Source organism: Panicum virgatum, chromosome 6N, assembly GCF_016808335.1.
Source record: "Panicum virgatum strain AP13 chromosome 6N, P.virgatum_v5, whole genome shotgun sequence".
In the NCBI taxonomy this organism is placed as follows: domain Eukaryota; kingdom Viridiplantae; phylum Streptophyta; class Magnoliopsida; order Poales; family Poaceae; genus Panicum; species Panicum virgatum.
In genome coordinates, this window is record NC_053150.1 from 13,118,681 (window position 1) to 13,125,880 (window position 7,200).

General features: G+C 45.9%; 1 non-coding gene across 1 annotated transcript; it reads left to right on the forward strand.

Annotated features, from left to right (window-relative positions):
- The first annotated feature begins 4,153 nt into the window (after positions 1-4,153).
- LOC120680306 lies at positions 4,154-4,260 on the forward strand. The gene has a single exon (XR_005677578.1). It is a non-coding gene; the product is annotated as a small nucleolar RNA R71 (small nucleolar RNA).
- The last annotated feature ends 2,940 nt before the right edge of the window (positions 4,261-7,200 follow it).

Sequence of the window (7,200 nt, forward strand, 5' to 3'; positions counted from 1 at the left end):
AATAATCACCGAAAAAGTCTTGCCATCTCCCAAAAATTCATATTTCAACCCCTTGGGGAGTGGCTTCATCTCAACATCGGGCGCACCATCCTCTTCTTGATCTAACTCTCCAATGTCTTCAAATTTTCCTTCCTCCAAATTCCCTGTGTTGCGGCTTCAAGTCTTCCATCGTTTCCACTAGTTCTTCGTCTTGATTATCTTGAGCGTCTTCGTTCTCCAAAGCGCGTTGGAGAGGATCCCTGAAAGAATAAATTGAACGAACGCTCTCTACCTCTTCGTTATCAAGAGGTAGAGGTGAAGCAATAGACGGTTTTGAATGAAATTCGAATGAGCGCTTCTCTCCATCTAGATCAAAAGTGACAATCCCTTTTCCAACATCTAGAACAGCATTTACTAATTTGAGAAAGGGTTTTCCAAGGATTATGTCCTTCATGCTCATCATCACTAGCATTAATCACAAAAAACTCGGAAGGAATTTTTTTACCCGCTATGGCAACATTTAGATTTCTAAGCACTCCTAGCGGTTTGATTAATCTACCATCTCCCATGATCAATTTAATGATTGTGGCATCTAGGTTTGATGTTTCGTTAAAAAGCTCAACATAAACTTTGGAACTCATCACACTAACATGGGTGCCAACGTCACATAAAACATTGCAACATTTTATTCCTTCTATCATACAATCAACGCGAGGTGTAGGTGATGGGTTACCTTCGCCTTGATCGCTTCCAATCGCATATACTTGGGCTATGTGCGCGTAGGGTGACGATTCCGAGTTCACTCCTAGGGTCCTTTTGATCTCCAGCACTTCGTCCAAGTCGATCTCTTCCTCTTTTTCTTCAAAAAGTTTCCGAATAATATCACTGGCTGATTCCTTGCCAAATGTGTATCCCGTGTGATTATCCTGCGGGAAGTCTTCAGCTATCACCTTCGCCATTCCTCGCTGATTTGGATGCGGTCTTGCTTTGTCGAACAATTTTCCGAAGTCAATTGGTATCCAATCCATTTGCTCGAATTCCCTTAGCGATTTGGCGGTGCCCATGGTTCTTCCTTTCTTTTCCGGGTCGTCTTTCGTTGCACTCCGGATCGATGCTTCTTCATCGTGGTTTGTCCCTATGACTTTCCCATGCTTCGGTTGTTCTTCCCTCACTTCCGATGCCTCTTTTCTGAAAATTCCAGCAAGCACCCGCACTTGAGACTCTTCCTCGGAGCTTGCCAAACATCGTTTTTCCCAATCTCTTCGCATGGCCGCCCCCTTGCTGATTTTTTGTAGGAGTTGGGAAGCTTCCGTGAGTGTTTTCTCCATGAGATCTCCTCCTGCACACATTTGGACAAACTGCATGCACTCGGGGGTTAGGGAAAAGTAAAAGGTATGCAGGAGTACTTCACCGGAAAATCCGAGCTTCGGTCCTTGTTCAATCAATCCATTGAATCTATCCCATGCTTGATCTATCCCTTCTTCTTCTCCCTGCGTGAAGTTGATCACTTGCTTCCGAATATGTTGAACCTTGATTAACGGAAAGAACCGCTCGCAAAATTTCTTCATCAAGTCATCCCAGTTTCCTTTTACCTCGAAGGATGCAAGTGCAAACCATCTTCTCGCGTGTTCTGCAAGTGAGTATGGGAAAAGATTCCATCTAAACCAAGCTAGCGGAACTCCATCTTGTTGTACCGTGTTGCATAGCATTGTGAACCACTTGATATGTCTATATGGATTGTCCGTCTCATCTCCTCTAAAGGGGTTTGCCACCGCCATCTTGATGATTTGAGGCTTGATCTCATACTCGGTGGCACGCAACACCGAATCTGATTTTTGCATGTCGAAGTCCTCCGATCGCGGGCTTGCATAATGCCTTAGTGATTTTTCTCCTTCCTCCATGTGTTGAATGAGATGGCCCATCTAGACAATCAAAACAAAAACAAGAAAACAAAAATTTTCTAGGGAAAAGGTTTGGTGTTAGTGACCAACAAAATTAATACAAAGTTAAACGTAGCAAAATCGCTTGTTCCCCGGCAACGGCGCCAGAAAAGCTTGTTGACGCTTCTTAAAGCGCCAATTTACATACCGCAAGCGCACGGATCGTGTATAGCTTTTCCCTTAGAGTATTCCCCCAAGGTTTATCAATCCACGGAACAAGTGTATTACTATGCTTAACTAAGCACTAATGATGTTAGTAAAAGATCTATATTGAATGATTGAGTGTGAAATAGATCTAATCTAACCAATCTAATCTAATCTAGACTAGTGAGCAATGATAGATGTGTGCACAAGATATGAAGAGCATTTGTCCATAGGGTCTAGGATCACTAGAGATGTAATCGCCAAGCAACGAAGAACAGATCTGATCTACCAAAGGTGTGTTCCAAGATCAAAACCTTTCCCTCCCGCATACTGTCACTACACGAGGATAATCGGTAACGAATCAACAAGAACACGATAGTTGATGTAATCTAAGTAAACCATGCAAGAGCAAAGCAAACTCAAAGCCAAGTCGCGAACTATTAGGCATCAAAGCATCATCAACAAGAATCGTGATAGATCAATCTCATAAAGGATTCGGCAATTACAACTCAAGATCTCCTTACAACCCCATGAACAAACGAGGACTTTACCCCATGAAGCTAAGCGAAGCGTAGTCGATCATGGTGACGAAATCTCCGGCAAGGGATGGATCCCTTGCTGTCCTCCAACTTGCAGCAGTGCCGAGGGACGATGAGGCCTCCGGTGTCTCCTTTCTCTTGTGTCTAACTCGAATGTATCTCTGGATGCTCTTCTCTGCGATCTCTGCGATCTTTTCTGCTGTCCTCCCTGCGATCTCCCTTTTTTGACGGCGGCTTCGGGGTATTTATAGGCAGATATGGTTGATGGTTTTGGTAAAACATAGATTAGGGTTGACGCATACTTCGTGCCGAAGAAAACCCAGACCGATTGGGCTCCGAAAAGGGCTAGGCCGGCCGGCCCAAGGACTCCAGGCCAGCCGGCCTGGGCCTTTTCTGGCCCCTTTCGGTCCCATCTTTTGCGTGTTGATTCTTCCTTTTATTCCTCATCTTAGCCCAGTTGTAACCATGCGTCAAAACATCTCCAAAAATGTCCCAATTCCTGTCAAAATACAACATGCTCCAAAATCCAGGACAAAATCGAAAATGGTCAAGTTCGGGTGCCAAGTGGCGGGTTAGTACATGAATCATCCCGAAGAATTTACCAAAACAACTCCTAATTGTATAATAAAATGGATACTTAAGGAGCGCCAATAGAGGTGCATCGGTGTTGGTTTTAGATGCGTGAAGCTGAGCTTGTCGAAGACGACCTTTGGCATTACGCTGACGCTAGCTCCAAGGTCACACAAAGGCATTGCTGAAGTGTTGAGTGCCAATCGAACAATTGATCGTTGGGCATCCTGGGTCTTCTTTCTTCTTTGGAGGTTGATTGAGTATAGCAGCGCTACATTCTTCTGTAAACTTGACAACCTCCATAGTGGGCAGCTATTTGCGCAAGTAGAGTTTCTATCATTTTGTTGAAACTTGATTGAATTTTAATAGTAGAAGAAAGAGTTTCAACTTTTGCATTTATACTTTCCAAAATTTTATCGTTGGCAGCAAGCTTTTTGTTTAATGATTCATTTATTTTAGCTTGGCCAAAGACTAGATCTCTCAAGGAGGGTTGGTTCGAATTGAAATTTGAGTTAAAATTGTTACCTCCTCCTTGGAATGGTGGGCGTGCCTAACCCCACCCCTGGCTTCCTTGTGGACGGAACCCGATGTTGTTGTTGTAGATGTAGGCTGCGTCTTCTCGGGTCTCGGGGCAGTCATTCCCGAGTGTCCACCGTCACCACAAACCTCGCACGTTAAGTACGAGTTCATGGCATGGACGGGAATAGGCATTTGCTGCCGGTTCCCTTCATCAAGTTTCTTCAGTAGGAGGTCCAGCTTGGCGATGAGCATGTCCGTTTCTTTGACGGTATGCATTCCGCCTTTGGTTCTGGGCTAGGAACGCTCCTCGTTCCAGCCCTAGTTGGAGACCATCTTATCAATCAAGGCTGTAGCCTTGGCGATTGTTAGGTCCAGATAGGCTCCTCCAGCAGCACATCGAGATGGGCTCTAGATGTTGTCGTTATCCCATTGTAGAAGCTTTGAAGTACGAGCCACTCATCCATCCCATGATGAGCACAGGCGAGTATGTATTCTTGGAGTCTCTCCCAAGCTTCTGGGATGGATTCCATCCCTGTCTGCTGGAAACTTGAAATTCTTCCACGCAAGATATTTGTTTTGCCTAACAGGAAGAATTTGGCGAGGAATGCCGTGGAACATTTGTCCCATGTGCTGACGGCTTCTTTGTTCTGATAAAAGCACTATTTTGCCTTCCCCATGAGGGAGAAAGGAAACAGGCGGAGCCTGATGGCGTCAGCCGTAACGCCCTGTATGGTTATGGTCTTGCAAAGCTCCAGAAAGATCTGGAGATGGGCGTTGGCGTCCTCATTTGGCTTGCCACAGAATAGGCTAGCTTGCACCATGTTAATGAGGCTAGACTTCAGCTCAAAATTCACGTCCCCAACATCAACGTTGGGTCCAGTTGCCATATTGGCAGCTGAGGGGATGGAGAAGTCGCGGAGAGTCTTCTCAGCCATGGGTTTGGTGATTGTTGATGGTGCTTGGGAAGCTGGCTCGCTTGTCGACTGCGAGAGCGGAGGAGGGATGACGCGAGGTCGGACCCTTCTCATGAGCTTCTCGGGATTTTCAACGAAGTTTGTCGGTAAGGAGAAACCAGAATACACTACCCTATTTTCATTCAATCAGGAGAAAACAAAAATATAAACACATTAGCCTATATAAGCCGTAGTTGCCTCTTGCTCATATTGCCATGTTTATGTGCATAGTAAAATCTTTACACCTAGTGCCATCCCCGGCAACGGCACTAGAAATGCTTGTTGACATTTCTTAGCACAATCACTAGGAACGGGGGTGTCCCTAGTAACGACACCAGAAATGCCGTGTTGGTATGTCTTAATGTTTACAGAAAGATCCGCAAGCGCACGGATATACCATTGTAGCATTTGACCCGGAAGTATTCAGGGTATCGTTATTTATATTTTCCCAAGAGATGGCGAGATTGTGTAAAGATATTTACTAGTTCCATAACCATGACAATTATGAAATAAGGTGCAGACTACTGATTATGCAGGGGTAACTGATAAATAAAGGATAATCAGGGGTAATGTGACACTCACAGAACAGCCAACTCTCATGAATTAAGAATAAACAAGCACACCTAAGGTTAGTGGGAGAATAGGCACAGATCCTAATATACTATTCATGTTAACAGATAAGTTATGTTAGTCACATGCTTAGAGCTGCAGGTGCCGGGAAATTAGGGACATCAGGGAGAATGACCCGCACTGGAGAACATCCAATCCCGTTTCATCTTTGCATGAAATCCTACACAATACCCAAAAGTTGGGGAGTACGCCAACCGAGAAGCAGCTTCCTGGTGGACCGACAGGGCTGTCACCACCTGCGGTCTACCCCTGCCACACCGTGGAGCACCATCATATCCAAGGGATCCCGCATACCCGGGTACCATGCCCGCATATGAGGTCACTACCATAGCACCCCCGGGTCCCCCACCCTTTGGATGGATAGGTAAGATGCTTAGGTAAGCCCGAAAGCACAACAAACTGATATCCTTACCTAGATCATCTGGTCTAAGCAAGCAACTAGTATAACTTGATAAAGCACAGATCAAGGCTAAGCAAGCTACGAACATAGCAAGATAACCAAGAATGACCTCAGAATGAATAGCATAACGAAAGTCGGAATACAAAGCCATACCAGAGGCCGAGGATTGCTCGCCGACCCCGAGCACGGCTGGATTCGCTAAGGAGATTGTTGGCATTTCTTAGCATCGCCACTAGGAGTGGTTAGTTCCTAGCAACGCCGCCAGAAATGCTGGTGTTGGTATGTCTTAACGTTTATAGAAAGATCCATAAGCGCACGGATATACCGTGTTAGCATTTCACCCGGACGTATTCAGGGTATCATTATTTATATTTTCCCAAGGAATGGCTTGGTTGTGTAAAGTGTATTTACTTAGTTGCATAACTATGACACGTATGAGCAAGATGAAGACCACTGATTATACAGAGGTAAGTGATATACAAAGCATAATCAGGGGTAATGTGACACACACAGAACAACCAACTCTCATGAATAAAGAATAAACAAGCAATCCTAAGGTTAGTGGGAGCATAGGCAAAGATTCCTAGTATACTAATTATGTTAGTAGGTAAGTTATGTTAGCCACATTGCTTAGAGCTGCAGGTGCCGGGAAATTAGGGACATCGGGGAGAATGACCCGCACTGGAGAACATCCAGTCCCGTTTCATCTCTGCATGAACTACTACACCGTACCGGAACGTCGGGGAGTACGCTAACTGAAAAGCAGCTTCCCGGCGGACCAACAGGGCTGTCACCACCTGCGGTCTACCCAATCACACCATGGAGCACCGTCATATCCGAAGGATCCCGCATACCCGGGCACCATGCCCGCATATGAGGTCACTACCCTAGCACCCCCGGGTCCCCCACCCTTCGGATGGACAGGTAAGATGCTAAGGCATGACCGAAAGCACAAAGAACCGATATCCTTACCCAGATCATCTGGTCTAAGCATGCAACTAGAATAACTTGGTAAAGCACAGATCAAGGCTAAGCAAGCTATGAACATAGCAAGATAACCAAGAACGAACTCAATATGAATAGCATAAAGAAAGTTAGAATACAAAGACATACCAGAGGCCGAGGATTGCTCACCGACCCCGAGGACGACTGGATTCGCTAAGGAGATGAAGTTCTAGCCTAGCTCCACTACCCTGAGGAGTACAAGTCACAAGAGAGTGTAGATAGAGAGGCTTCCAAGTGGTGTGTGTGAGAGAGAGTGGTGGGAGGCCCTTTATATAGTGCTTGAGGTTGGTTCCTGCCATCTCCTTGTATGGAAACATCGTCAACCGCCTTCAGGAGGATAGGATCAAGCTTCCTGCCAAATTTCAGCCTCAGAGGCTGCCAGGTAGGGTCGGCCGACCCCCCCCCCCCCTTGGCGCCAATTCCCACCGACCTTTGCTGGTTCACTGCTTGGTGGGTCCTGATGTCAGATGGTTGGTGCCGGGGCTTGGTTGGTCGGTTTGGTCTGGTTTGTGGGCCTCCTT